The 15866-nt window shown below is 45.8% G+C and overlaps 1 long non-coding RNA gene across 4 annotated transcripts in view; it reads right to left on the bottom strand.

Annotated features, from left to right (window-relative positions):
• The window catches only part of LOC108632993 (uncharacterized), a 63132-nt gene extending 55963 nt beyond the window's left edge, over window positions 1-7169 (bottom strand). For all 4 annotated transcript variants that reach the window (XR_003388741.1, XR_003388742.1, XR_003388739.1 and 1 more), the window contains exon 1: window positions 6856-7169. This is a non-coding gene — a long non-coding RNA (uncharacterized LOC108632993). The remainder of the gene's footprint in view (window positions 1-6855) is intronic.
• Window positions 7170-15866: the final 8697 nt, after the last annotated feature.

The following is a 15866-nucleotide window of genomic DNA, read 5'->3' on the forward strand; positions in this document are numbered from 1 at the left end:
AGTAATAATACATAATGCCTAGTACCTAGACGACAATGAGAAATGAAGATGAAAATATTCCCTTAACACTATCCCTATTTCAATAATTTAAAGAATCCTACTTTCCGTTACTGTTGAACGGAATTAAGCGAGTCAATTCAATGAAGAATGCACGGGTCAAAATGAGCGTCGAGATGACCAACCGAACCCTCCGCTCAACTTCGCTCCCACGTAAAGAGATCCTTTATTGAACGAAGACAAGGAAACAATTACCAGGACCGTGTTACCCTAATCCGAAAATCCTGTTACCGCCACGATCCTCTCTGTCTCTCTCTCTCTCTCTCTCTCTCTCCTCGATTCTTTCCTTACAAAGACAAACTTCACCCCCGAGCCGTCGGATGACACGACACCCTCTGTTATCCTTCGCGATAATTTGCTGGAGCTTGCACATTCCCTCCCTGCTCGCTCCATTTCTCTTTGTCTCTTTTATTATTATCCTGTTTCCACAGAATTTTTTTTCACGTACCTTCGCGATTTATCCGTTTATAATTCGACTCGTGGCGATTTCTCTGCTCTGGAATTTTTCCCGAAGAAATGTAGAAAAAAGAGGGGAGGAGAGAAATGCAGTCTAGGTGCATCAATTTCAGGGGTATGCGAAAGAATGTCAGAGGCGATGGGGTGCGCTTGTTGAATTTTCATGAGAAACGCAACGAGCGAAATAAAATCCCGGGGCCGAATAATATCAAACGTGGTTATACTTTCAAGGGTAAAGGACCGTGAAATTCATCTAGGCCGGAAATTTAGCACACCGAAATCGACGGTGGGAGAGGGAGCAAAAAAAAGGGAGCAAGTCAAACGGAGAGGCTCGAGTGTGACGGTATCATTTCGCGAGAGTGTACCACCGCATCGGCCCGGTCCCTCTTCTCTTTTTCCGTTCCCGTTTTCCCTTTTCCTTCCGCAACGTTCTCGAGTTACCTCGGTGGTTAATTAACCCGTCCAAGTGGGATAACTACCCGCTGACCGTTTCCCTCGTCTTGACCAAATTATGGGAGAATTTAATGGGATGCAGTAAATGACCGAATAAAGTGGAGAATTCGGTCGGCAATTTGTCGAGAATCGTTCGTTTGCAAACGCACACACTGATCGTCGGAATCAAATGGGGGACAGCGGAACGAAGTGTTTGACGGCGAAGAAAAGAGATTCGGCGAAGCATCGATCGCGCATGCGTCGGAGCATCGTGTGCCCGATTGTATTTAAAGCAACGGAAACTAAACCGTGTCGATTGGTCCAGCGCGACCGTCATCCGGTACTAGAGGTACGTGAGAAGCCCGAAAAGCGAGGTGTCGAAGAAGAAGTAGGGAGAGGGAGGCGAAATGAAAGACAGGAGTTGGAAAACTAAAGGGAGGCCGTCGAAAGTTCCGGCGAGTAATGGCTTTTAAGTGCGAAACCGTTCTCTACCGCAGTGTCGTTCTCTAGATTTCCCCTGTCATCTGCGTTAAAAGGTACCGTCGATCTATCCACTACGCTACAAATTTTCTCCCTCTTCTTTCCTTTTGTCTTTTTTCGTCCTCTTCTCTTACCGGTCCGATGATGGATACGAGCGTGAATCGCGGCGAGATCATTACACGACATCGCCGGCTGAGTTAACTTCCAGTCGATAGAGTAGTCGCAGAGATTCGGGTTAGCGCCGGCGCTAAGCCACCCCCTGCCAGCCAGGATTTGCATCCAGTCCGTTTGTCTTTTCTTCACCGAATTAGTACGGATTTAGCGACGACGAAGAGTACGAAGTCTGAATCGCAGAATTAGCTTTGATTACCTATTATCACCGATCACAAAGACAAATTAAAGACGGAATAATATGTTGTATGATTTTAAATTGACTCATTGTCAGTTGAATTAACTTCGTTTTTGTCCACACAAATAATTATGTACTTTCTCAAGAAGTAATTTTTAATAAAACTTCCTTTCCAGTAGTAAATGTAAAAAAAAAGTAGCTGAGAATAAAACTAAGCAGTTTCAGTTATGATAAGTAGATTATAAATAAGGAATGATACTTTCAGTTCCTATCATGTATATAACAATGTTTCAATTTCACTTAATTCTACTGATTGGATTAATTCCTTGCGCTGGTTGGTAATAAAATTATGCTACATGTAATTCCAGCAAAGTGCACAGGGAGAAAAGAGAGAAAGGAAAAAAGACAAGCCGCCTTTCAATCCGGCTCCGTGTACTAACACCTTTTTCTCAAAGCCCTTGAAAATCCCGCTTCATCGCGGCGCGGAGAAAAGAAAAAAGAGGAGAGTAGAAAAGGAGAGAGGACGAAGAAATAGCCGATGGAATGAAGGTTGTTCGAGCGGTTTCAGGACGCGATTCTCTGCGAAAGATCGTTACGATATCGCTGGCAGAGGTGCTCCCCGTTTCGCCGGTAGCGTAGACGAAGGTAGCAGAGGTGTTCGTTTAGCGCCGGCGCTAAACTCCTCTTAGTCGGCTTTGGACCTGAACGTTTGCATTTCGCGCTGTCACGCTGGTTAGACAAAGACCGGCGACCAGCGGGGAGGGGTAATCCGGAAAAAAAGACGGAGAAATGTACGTAAGTAGGGAAAGCAGAAGTGAGAGGCTCGAAAGAGGGAAGAGTTTAAGAAAATGAAGGTTGATGGAGGGTGGGAGAGAGAGGAGAAAGAAATACCGAGGGGGTGAAAGGAAGATATTGTGACGCGTATATACAGAGAAAGGAGCGGAGTGGAAGGGGTTGCGAGCGTGGGTGCGACGGAGGCAGAGATATAGAGGGTGATATAGCGAGAGGGGGTGAGGAACGGAGGCAGAGGAATAGAGAGCAGCCCGAGGCCATCGCTAACGACGCCATTGTCAACGGCCTGGCCATTGTGCGAAGCGTCCTGTACGAAACGCCGATTCCTAGCTACGATCGCGGTGCCTCCGTACACATACATACATACATATATTACAGCGGGGCCGAATAAAACAAATCATTTGGCGATGACGATGCGACGGAATCAATACGCGGTAAAATCCGCGGGAAAATGAGGTTCGGTGGTATAAGAGATCGTTAAGTGGAGTAGAAAGGGTGACGAATCAGCCATCCGAGTTAGTTAATGATCGACAAATCTTGCCTCGATGATTTGATCTACTATACGCGGCGTTACGTTTCGGCAGAAATCGAAAATTTTCGTAATGGAAGAATGAACAGAAAAATCAAAACTGATTACGCACGACATTGCAAATCATGGTTTTAATAGAATCGCGTATGTGAAAGCGGAACGGTGTGAATCGTGGGAAACGACAAAACTGACGGGGAAATTCCAATGAAAAAGTTAACATACCGTGGCTTTACATTTATGTATTAATCGAGCGGTTATTAATTCAACATACGCACGGTGTATAAACTTAATTCATTCCAGTCTCTGCATTATACATTTAACGCTTGAACAGGAACGAGTCGTTCCGGAGCGGTACCGTTAAATAAACTTTCAACTTTACTTCAACTGCAATCGATCCGGTCCCATGCCACAGATTTGTCTCCGTTCGTGGAGAACAATTTCAAGAAAGGAGTTCAAGGAATCCTTGTAAGAATTCGACTGGTCTTTCGAATACAGACCGCCGGACCGATCAGACTCGGTCAAACTTTGCAGCCGGTCGATATAGGTGTTTCCCGGACAAAAAAAGAGATTAATGGACCGCGGAACAAACTATTGGAAAGTGTAGCTCCACACGTGTCAAATAAAGAGACAAATCTTCTACGGTATCTATTTTTCTTTCGTTGCCCCAAGTTCCAATTGATTTTATTTATTGGTTTCGCAATTATACGGATAGAGGTAAAGTAATTTGAAATAAAAAATAATAATCCGATTGAAAAATCGTCGAACAATCATGTCTGATATATCCTAGAGCAACTGAATAGCGAATTGGCTTTTGTCTTCACTAAAAAAATTTTTTGGATCCGCGCGTAGGGATGCAGGAAGGAACGTTCCTTGAGATCGCGTCGGTTTTATTGTGAATGCGACTGAATATCCGTGACGCGAGACGCGAGGCAAAGGGAAACGCGACGTGAAAGGTACCAGATGACAAGTTCTCATTCTGTTTCTCTTTCACAATACGGATTGAATCGATGCGGCTTGGATACAACCTGCCTGCACGGTGTGAATATTTAATGAATGTAGCCGTTAATGAGGCACGGTCATATTAGTATTAATTAACGGTAGGACGCTCTTCACGTTTTCATCGTACGAGAGTAGAAAAAAAAAAGAATTCCGATGAAAAGAGTCTCCAAGATGAACAGGGACAGATCTTTCTGATCGTTGAATACTCACAATGTCCCGTTTCCTTATTAAATTTCTTGCATACAGGCGGGCAAATGTTTCTCATTGTTATTACCAAAGGATCTGGCTGTTGGCAAAAAATGGAGCCACGTTATGCAACGCCTCGGAAAAGGACAGGATCGATTTTTCATTACCGTCATCTAGGGGAGTTAATTACCGAGCGGGTGAAATACTAACAAGGCAACGCTTCCCCGGTGTCTACTTCCTACAGCTTGCTCCGCGCAAGTCTATTGAAATATCGGATCTCGTACAAGCAATGTAGCATGTATCTCGAAAAATTCGAACGCCGCCGCGTACGTTCTTGTTCGTAATATAAACTATTCGTTGTGAAAGACTAAGGCCCCTCTTTGATATTTAAGGCATTCGTGTCCCGAACTTCTGGACGGAGAGATTTAATGGGATTGAGAATGAAGATATCTTTGTAAGGCGTAAAAGGCTTTGAATGTGTTGATAGGTTAACAGGATTAAGTCGGGTTCAGCGTGACCCTACAAAGCGGATACCTCAGTTAAGCTGCCTCATACGCTGCTCGCGGCGGACGAGGCTTGAAAAATTTGCAAGCCAATGTCCGAAAGCGGCGAACGGAGAAAAATGAAAGGAAAAAGTTTGATATTTTCGCCGGTACAGAGATGGTATGTAAATCAGACTCGACGGCCGCGCGGCCAGATAAAAAACAAACTTTCTTAAGTAGATGCCGTGCGGCTTTGAGCGGGAATTAAATTGAAAAAAATACACGCGCTTTGTTTCCCGAGCGTGGTTGCGAAACTGTTGCAAACGATATATTGTTCGCGGAGCAAAGCGCTGCAAACACTTTATCCAACGCTTCGTTTAATTTAAAACCATGACAAAACCGTAAGGTGCATGACAAAACGTGTACGCATTCTGCGAACATAAAAAAATAGCTACATGAAAAAATATGTGCGGCACGTGTATGAAGTATATGAAAAACGACCGGTGTACATTTTAAACATTTTTATCCATTTGCACAAATATACGTTCCTTTCGAATTCAATCATGCGATACATCTATTTCTTAAACCAGATCCCGTTTCAGTTAACCCAGTTCAAATTGGACGTACATATTAACATTGGTAGCCATAGGAGTAGAAGCAATGGAGACAGAGAAGAAGCAAAAGTCTCTCGTTAAATGGATGTCGTGCTCGTACGCCACACAATTTCATTCAGCGAAAATATTCATTTACCCGACTTCCTGTCGCAGCTGGCAAATATAACCGCACGCGTGGAACTCGGCGCGCGTTAATCCTATTCTTCCTAGTCGGGTCTAGAGTGTATACGCACATCGGAGGTTATTTAACGTTCAGTTGTCGTATCTCATAAGGCAAGAAATCCCCTTTTGTCCGATTAAATTGAGCCAGACGCCGAGTTTCAAAGCGGGAACACGGACCTCGTCTTTACCGTTCGTCGCTGCTGAGTATATTGTTTGAGAATTAAAAACGATGAAGGAAAATAAAGTTTCTTGGGAACCATTAATCTTTGACCATTGCGACAGTGTAAGGTCAACGTGAAACAGATATGTGTATACATGCATTGGAATGTTCGCTTTAATAAACTGTGCGCCTAACGATGCGATAAAAACCAGCAAAAAGATGAAAAAGAAGCAAGTCGCGCAACATTTCGATAGTTCTCGACGAGGATGTTAATATTAACACGAGTCTTCCAATCTTAATCGAGATCCAAACACATTGAATCCTACCAGTGGTTTTAATGTTACTAAATTTAATGGCAAATACCAGCATGCTGTTGACTGTAATTGATGCTGTTTAATCCTATACCTACTATTTTTAATTACACACGTAAAAACGATTCCAATAATTGAAACATTCTTAGCTGAGTTCGATCGTTGTTAAAATTAACTGTGTCGCTTTCGTTAAAATTAACCGTGAACGCTAATGATTATTATAAAACTATCTGTCGAATCGTCTGGGTATAAAAATCTTCTCGAGACGAGCTTCGCGAAAAAAAAAAGAAAATTCAAACGAACTCCGCGTACATAGTTTCGCAATCATTAACACGCTCCCTCTTTTGATTCTCGACGAAGTTCTAATGACGTTAACTTCGCGATCAAACATCGCGACATGCTTTTGCATGTAATCAGGAATAATGCCTCGAAACTCTAGCTTGGAACGAACGAGTTCAACCGCAAAGAATGAACACAGGAAAACACACATGCATAGCATAAAGCCCGTACGTGAACTCGTCTGTAATCGAAGATGAAAGTGCCGGGGGGTTGTAATTTACGTCCACGTCACACCGACAGCGAGCCTCTACGCACGTCTTTTACAGCGGCAGCAGCCACGGTCCAGCTCAATCGATCAATCAATAACTCTCGATGGATTTTAATAATTCGGCACTCGAATTACAACTGATTCGCGAATAAAAACTGAGATTCACTATATGGAGAATTACTGTCTATACGTATTTGCAATCTGTCCCGATCCGCAAGTTAATCTCGACACCGTGTGGCTTCCGTTCGCGAAGAGCACATTTCAAGGTTACGTAAGCGAGAGCTCAATGATACACTTACCGTTTTTGTAGCAGCAGCAGCAGAAGAAGCAGCAACAGTAGCAGCAGCAGCAGCAGCAGCAGCAGCAGTAGCGGCAGCAGTAGTGAGTTCTGCGTCCGAAATGCGGTTGAAAACACCTTGAATCCTCGGCGTGGTTCCGTCTTCTGTGTCCTTCGGTTACCTCCTCCAGGGTGTCAGGAAAATTTGTCCAAGTGTAGAGAAGCTTCTTATTATCATGAAGACAAGCACGGGCGTCGTGAGTGTGTGTTGAAGACAAGTCCCGTGCTCCATGGGATTTTTAGTGAACGATCGTCGCAACGACGTGACCGATACGCTTCTCTTGGACGAACTGAGCTCTCCCCCCCTTGCGCCGGCCTTATATAGCACCCCCACCCCTCTAATCCTCCCCTGAATATCCCTTCCATCGGAGCAACCCCTGCACGAAGGACGGCGGTCTAGTGGGGATGGATCCTAGTGGTCCACGAAGGACTCTGTTACCCTTTCTCTCTCTGTCTCTTCCCTTCTGTCCCCCGATCATTCCTTCCTCTCTGTTCAATCCTCTCTAAAATTCTCCCTCTTCTACCCCTTTGCTTCTCTTTCTCTTCCACCATCCGAAACCACCTTTCGCTCTTTCCGATCCGAAGCTTCGTCTCGTTCTCTCTTCGGTCGCGGTTCTTCTTCCTCGCACACGGTGCATCTCTGTTTCTCGTCGTTCTCTCCCTCTGTCGCGCCGTGTCCCAAATGACAATGTGTAAACTTCGTGCTCAAAACCCCGTGGCTCACCAGCCTAAGCTTTTCTCTACCCGTGTCTCTCTGGCCGTCATCGTCGTCGTCGTCGTCGTCGTCGTCGTCGTCTGGGTGGATAGACGTTACGCGTCACGCCAGGAATGTCCCTCAGGGTCAGAGTGCTGACGAGAGAGCGAGAGCTACGGGAATTGAGGAACGAGCCCCGGCAAGAGGAGCGGTATCAGGACTGTACACTTGGATTATTCGCGATAAATATTTACGCGGTCGTATTCATTGAAAAGCGCAACGATCCTCGTCGTCCGCGCGAATCGAGCCACTCGTTTCCTCCCACGATGCTTAATCCTCGTGTGCACACGCAATGACGTTTCTTGCAGCAGTCGGGCTGAACGCCTGAAATCGCAAAGCAGAGAGACGGCTTGTTACAACAACGCACAGTGAATTCTTCGTCGTTTGTTTGTCGTGTGTACCGGACTATTGTTGATAACATTCAGGGAATCGTTCAGAGCGGTAGAAGTTTCTGTTTTTTTTTTCTGTTTTTCAAGCGTGCTTTTAACATTGTACGAACGATGAAAAGCGGCGACGTGGCAGTCGCGAGGCGAGTCGTTTCGTGATATCGGGAGTAGGGGAAAGGGATGCGATTAAACGCCGGAATAATAATATCGCTGTTAAGATTATGTACATACAGTCGTCTACAAGTTCCGTGACGGTACGAAAATATATGTATGTGTAAACAAGACTGGTATAAAAAAGCGGAGGAACACAAAGCGTATCGTAATAAAGTAAGAAGAACAATAGAAAAATAACGCGACTTGAGTTAGCTCCTCTTTTATTTTACTGTTGCATCCTTTCGTGTATTGCAGTTGCATAAAGTCCAATGTTCCTTGCAAACGAAGAAGCTCCTCGATTCCCTTAAATCAAGACGGGACCATCCTCGGGAGTGCGAGTCTCGGAATTGAAAAAGATGAACTAACCGGCCTAACGCATTCGTTTGCTAATCTTTTAAATCGTACTCGAATTCGAATCATAACTTCAAAAATCTCTGACTGATTCGGGGCGGATGGCAAAGCTACATGCGTGTACAGTTCTCACGGGACGAGTCGCGCGACTCATTTTCGTAGTTGTCGGTGTTTTTGCCGTTTAGACGCGGTTCATTTTCTCTCTTTCTCCCGCCGAGACATATGTGTGATCCATGTGCGGCGGGCCACACATCATACACTTGACGCGCATAAATATCATTATCTCCAACAGCCCGCGTAACTCGATTTGTAGGCGGATCGAATTCTCTCCCCTTACCCTGCTACTCGCGGTATCCCTCTTTCACCCCCTATCGGCGTCTTTCTTCTTCCCATTGCTGCCCGCGTCCACCTTGCCAATCATCCTTTTGTAGGCTGCGAGGACGCGTGACAGTTCGCACACGCCCATGATTCCTTTTTGATTTATGCCATGTGTGAATCTTGAAAGGGCGCCGAGCGATCGTAGTAAGCGCTTTCCGGTTATTGAAAATTACGGAGCGCAACGATCTCGGCAGGAGAATACGAAAAGAGTATTTTCGAGGTCAGTTCACGTGTTTGATTCATGGGACGAACGATCGGCATGATTATTTTACCGAAGGAGCTCGCTGTTCGAAGGGTTGACGCGGTCGACGAAAAACTCGGCGACCGTAACCCTCCGTAGCCTCAATTCGCGTCAGGTTGATCGCGATAATCTAATCAACGATCCAGAAATCGTGTCGAAGATATCGTGTCAGGGCCGAGAGCCACCTGGAGTGACCCACCTGACCCTCGATGCATACTGTGACGCGAAAAGGACGAGCGACGACGTCGAGTACAAGGTGAAACGCAGACAGCGAGCAACGGTCCAGCGTCGGGAGAGAGAACGGCGCGGTGAAGAGGAGCGAGAGGGGAGTGAGGAGAGGGCGAGAGAGAGACGACGAGAGGAACGGAGAATAGACAGGAGAGGGTCAAAATCCCCTGGTCGTCTCCCGCGCACCTTTGGAATTCCTTGCTGCGCCGACGATAGAGGTGCTCCGTCACCCCCTTCGTGGCTTTCAAACCCCACCAAACGGATGCCAACCGATCTGGAGGGGATTGTAGGGATGCTGTCGTCATGGATACCCGTTTACCGGTGGGGATGAAGCATAGAGGGCCGACGGTGGCATTGATCGCTGCGCCCGTGGACCATCACAGTGTTGCCACGGATGTAGAAGGGGTGAATACAAACCTCCCACTCTTAGTTACTCGCGCGGCCCTACCGCACACGCATTATGGACTTCGTATTCGTACGAAAGCATGCATCCAAGTATGGACTTACGTGCTTATGCGCGCCTGGCGTGAATGATTCGCGAGCGGGGGTCTCCGTACCACCGTTATATCAGCCAGTATGCAGACGTCGACGCCGCGACACTGGTTTCCTTCGTCGATCTTTCGTCACGGCCAAAGATTTCGGCCATCGAAGATCACGGAACGATCCGCGAGGGCTCGTCTGATTTCACGTACTTATTCATGATCACCTTTTGACAGCCTATCCGAGGTCCTCTTTTAGCTGCCACGGCGCGGTGGCTCATTGCATTGCCCGATACTCCACATACTCGTGATTGAGTTTAAAGTAGAACGCGTGGAGCGACTGTTTACCGCGCTCGAAATTTCATCAAATTATGTAACTTGCTGCAAAACTTTCGAACCGAATCAGCAACCGCTTCGCACACAAATTAAATATGTATTTCCCTTTACCTCATTTATTGCAACGAAGGCTAGTCGCAGTTAATGTCAATAATATGTAATCAATAAAATGTACATTCAAGGGAAATAAAGTATTAAAATTAAAGCAGATGTTATATTTGGCGGATGAAGCGATCGTACATTTCGTACCTTTAATTCTTATTGGTGGTAGCACGTAAGAGTTCAATGTAATAAAAAGTATTTCCGATAGAAAAAGATCACTGGAACGGAGATATGAATTGCGGATAAGTTGCAGTCGTTCATACGAGCGACGGAAGCTTTATCGCGATCACGGTTGACATTACACCCGGATAAGGGAGGTTTTTAACATTGTCATAACCCCATTAGGCGCAGCGCCACCCTCGTTTAGGAGGCATGGACAGCTACACCGTTCCACGGTTCGAGGATGATAAAGATACAAGGCAAAACGCCCGTGATCTGACATTTCTAAGTTTACGCTTTCACGGTTCCTCGTGTATGATACATTACGGTGAACTTGATTGATGCTACATTTCAAAAATGTTAAAGCGTCAGGTACGGAGTTAAAAAACTGTCAAGATTTTATCTCGTTAATGTACCGAACAGATGAAAGATAATTGCGAGTTCTTTCACTGTGGAAAAAAGAAGATTTACAACGACAGATCGATACGGACACGCTTTCAATATTGGCAAGCTGTACTATCCATCATTTCTTAATTACTTTTTCCAAGATTTTAAACTCGGCAAGTGTCTACGCACGTGACTCAACGAACATTCGTACATTGGCATAAGCATGTTTCATTTAATTTAACGCGTCCTCACAGAAAATAATCCCATCGGAATTTCCGCAGTCCGCTCGGATCCAAGTACTCCGAAAGTTCATCCGTTTATTGCGTAAAATGATTTTCAACCAGGTTGTAAACGAGCAGTTTTATTGTTTCAGGAGCGAATACTGTTTCAAACGATTATTACAGAAATTATTACTACTGCGTAATCATTTGTATTGACAGGAGACGTTACGAATCTATTCTTTTGCAATAAGGAGTTTCAAGGCTCGAAGAACGTTCAATGTAATCCAATATATTTTAACCGAGACGTTTTCTTAATCGAACCGCGATAATAACCATCAATTTTCAGAAAACTTTCAAAGGTAGAACACTTACATCCCGCGGTGTCGTTCCCTCTACGCTCGTACGAGAAATTCTCTTTACATTTCCAGCTGCTATTGCCGCTGACTCCCGTTACACGAAATACAACAATTGCTGACTGGAATCGGAACCTAACACGCAAAGTCCGCTTTGAGGTACAGTCCCTGGACACGCACAGACTGGCTAATCGTATCAATAATAAATTCCACGCATCGTTCAATCGATGCCTCGACAATTACCACCGGTCAGTCCACCAGCTCGCCAGTTTCCGATTAGATCGCGCCAACGCGAATATGTGCACTCGTGCAACGTATGTATGCACATCGTAGAAATACACGTAATGCTCGTTGACGACTTTGTGCAACGAGAAAGCGAGGCATCGGATTTTGCTTTCGCTAATTAAAAAATTCCAGGCGAAGTCAGATTTCCTCTCGCCGCCACAGCGAACGCCCCCGCGAATAAATTCAATACCACCACACCGGCAACTCAACCCCGTCAACCCTCCAGTTTCCGTAACGCGTATTTAATTCCCAGTATTAGCTGTATCGGAAACTCCTATCGTTGGATACTATTTCAACGTTGCGCCAAACAAGTGCGATTATTACTTTGAAAATCATGCCGAAAAATGATCGGGCCAGGATTCAGAATCGCGTCGAGAAAAATCGACTCGCGCGTGCCAAGATCAGTCTCTCGTCGGAAATATTTTTATTCCATCAGGCTGGGGTAAACGTATCGAAAAATAGATAAGCTAAACCCATCGACTAAGCAAACGATCCGAAAGCCACCGCTTTTTTCCCCGGTAACGCGCAGTTGCGTAAGGAAATAATATAATAAAAAGGGACGAGCGTTCAGAATGTCGAGCGCAATAAAGCTTACGCTTAGGAGGCGCAGGCACGCGCGGAACGCTTTTCGACTCGCTGCTAAGGGGATGCGTCGAGGAGGGTTGCAACCGCGCGCGTCAGCTAGGCGCAGCGCATTCTTCGAGCGAGCTGAATGCACGCTCGCAAGGACAGTATACGAAAACCGGACACGCTGGAGTGTTTATTTGGCACGTCACGCTGACCATCCGGGTCGGTGGAACAGGCTCACGGCTTCATTACTCCACCACCGGCATGGTGATGATGCAATTTTTAATTTAGCTGCCGCAATTATCTGTCCTCTCCCCTCTCTTTCTTTCGTTCCCGTGACCACGACGTGGCGAGCTTTTTTTTTCTATCCTTGTTTTGACTATAATAACAGGCTGTGAAGTTCGTGGCACATCATGGAAATTAACCGCGGAATGCCCGTTAATATTTACGCGCTTCTCCGAGGAGAAACATCGGTAGATGGGGGCCTGGTCAACATTTTTAATTAAATTTACCGATAATAACTTTGCGGTGTACGTATCTCGGTTACTTAAATTGGAGTTCCCTTAAATGTATGATATAATAAAAATGTGTGTTCGCGATATATAATATATGCGTAAAGACGAGGCGATTAAAAGCCAGAATTAGGAAATAACATCAGCGAGAATTTCATTTCGAGTTATAATTCTCGAAATTAGGTGGACTTTCCCAGCAGTTTGTCGCAATTTTCGTTTCTAACGGGAAAATTGGCGAATAGTGTGAGAGAAACTACGTTTCGAGGAGGAATCAATTATGTGCAACAGTCGAACGCGTTCTCTTCCCAGTGGGAATAAACTGTGGCGGGAGAAGAGCGACTACTGATGTGTACATTATTTGATCAATCGTGAGACTCCGTTTGTACGTTTATGTCTTTCCGAGTGCAAGTGTAGGTTACGATACTTGGTTTAATTATTGTATTAGACTGAGCGACAGGAAACATGGAAGACTGTCATGTAAAGATGGATTTGATTCTACGTCGATTCGGTTAACACCTATTGGGTAAACTTTTTCCCAGCTCGCGACGCCTCGTATTCAATTAGAGAATGCGATGAAACTTGTTTGAACGCGGCGCGCTCGTATGAATTATAACAGATTGCGAGCTATCTCGCGAAGCGACGTACGTATAAGCGAATTAGATGTCTCGGGAGGTAGGCCAAAGATAGTCGCGATGCCGCATCGTCACTCAGGCTACCGCGACGCGGAGGTAACACGTTTCCTCGTGTGCTCTATTGAGTAACTAAGTTTCATGCCCCCCACGCCTAGGTTTGTCTGCCGGCGACAACGGTGACAATACCGCAACGGGATCGTCTGCCATTGTGCGCGATTAAATCTCGAAGACCAAAGCGATATCTGTGCCTCAGTTTCCGTTCGAGACGCCCATCCACCGTGAAGAGGACGATGGGAAAGGGCGCGCGTCGATGGGGTTGGGAAATTTTCATACGAATGGGAAACGAGCGATCGTATCGGAGGGAAAGAGTAACTGACGGGAACCTGTTTCATGGCTTATCGATAGTTCACGGACAACTAGTTTGGATACGCTGCGTGAAATAGTTCTCTAACTAGTTTAATATACATAACGAAGCATTACGACTCGTCAACTATGCTCGCCATCACTTGCGTCATTTATTAACTACGCTATTCATTGAGTTACGAGTTCCACTTCTTGTTAATAGAATATCGTGTAACGCTCACTGTTGCCCGCGACTCCCCCGCACTGCGACGGTGTTGGATAAGACCGCGGGACCATTTTCTAAAATTAAATATCACACAGCAAAAATGTCTCTTATCCTGCGCGGTTTCCTGCGTCGGATCTTAAGAGCTCGTCTTCGTCGCGCGAAGACTCATTAAAAATCTACGCGGTAGACAGGTACCAGGCGAGAGGTAACCTACGAAATCGAAGCTTCAAAATTTAATGAACACGTCGTCGTATTTAACGACACTTGTGCGGCTACTGTGCGATCGAATGACTCGCGACTTCAAGGAGTAAGTTCGTTTCGAGATTCTTCTGCCGGGAAATACGGATAGTTTCTTCAGAACAAACAATCGGTTCGTTTGACAAGCATACAAATCATCCAGTTAGGAAGATGTAATATGCGGTTAAAATTAAAGCCATCGAAACTCATTGTTCCTCTTGAACACGCTGTGCAACTAGTGGTGAACATCGAGTATCCCTGAACAGATACCATTCGTAGAACTTGGTCGAAGAACTACTTTAAGAGAAGCTGCGCGAGACAGAGATTCGGTTCTAAATGTTGTTACTTAAAGGGAGCAGGGAAAGTTATCGGGATACACGCGTCTACCACGCGCGGTATTTAATACCGCAGCAGCGACGAGCGGACCGCAGCAGCGCGGTTTATCAGTGTTAGTGAGAAACTAGCCTGGCAATGGTGCACAGAACGATGATGATAGGTATACTGGTGGTGGTACACTGTCAGTGGTGCAGGCCCATTGTTCGTCAGACACAAAACAGTCGGCGTACAAAGTGGCTGCTGCGTTCGCTGCGGCGAAGGCGAAGCCGAGGAGAGCCCGATGGGTGATGAGGGGGCGGGTCGGGGGTTGAGGATACCACGGTGGGTGGAGATGGGTAGGTTACGGGAGAGAGATACGGCGGGGAGAGAAAGAGTGAGAGAGAATCGCAGCGGTATCAGAGAGTGGGTATTGTCTACAGAGCTAATCAAAACCAGCCCTTTCAACAGACCACTCTCTCCCCCTACCCTTCCCTCGCAGCTTCACATACATGTACACGCATGCACGTATGAGAGGCAGGAACGGTGGGATCGTATTGGTGACCGGTTCTAGGTAAATAAGAGTCGACTAAGTTTCTTGCTCGCGTAGGCGTGGGGTGGACCACACGAGGAAGGGGGTGAAATAGGCCTCGGCAGGAAGAGGAAATCCGTTGGAATATTTTCGCCGCCGAGGCTTACCTTTTTCGTGCGCGTGTAATTTCATGGTCGACAAGCTCGCGGGGATGAAAGAGCGAAAGGATGAAGGTCTCGACGATTACAGTGTCTTAAGAGATAAAGGTCGCCAGCGAATGTTTAAATGAAATCACACGCTCGGAAAATATGTTACGATCAATTTGATTGAAAAATCATTGACGCTCCTTTGAACGTGTGATTAAAACCCGTTCAATCGCGAGGGATGACGAAGATTCATATTTGATTACGGCTCGAAGCTATTACCTAGCTTTCGCGAGAACTGCTCCGTGCTGTTTCGTTCAATCTCGGTTGTGAGAGGAACGATACGAGAGATGAGAAAGAGAGATAATGTTTCTAATTTCCGAAACGAACCGTGTTACAGTAGAACGCTTAGTTGAGACGTCGGTCGCCCTACCGTGCGCTTTTCTCACCTCTCGTTCCACCCTCGCCTCGTGCTGCTAAACTGCTTGTAAATTAAATCACGCTACATACATGAGAGACAATGGTGGAATGGAAACACAGAATTCTATTATCATTTAAAACAAAATAGATGATACCACACTCTGGAAACTTGACGGAAAGGGGCCAAGGTGAACGAAGATGAACAGGGAGAGAGACAGACAGAGAGAGAGAGAGAAA

This window comes from Ceratina calcarata, unplaced genomic scaffold (genome assembly GCF_001652005.2).
Source record: "Ceratina calcarata isolate Rehan_Ccalc_2016 unplaced genomic scaffold, ASM165200v1 scaffold180.2, whole genome shotgun sequence".
Taxonomy (NCBI): Eukaryota; Metazoa; Arthropoda; class Insecta; order Hymenoptera; family Apidae; genus Ceratina; species Ceratina calcarata.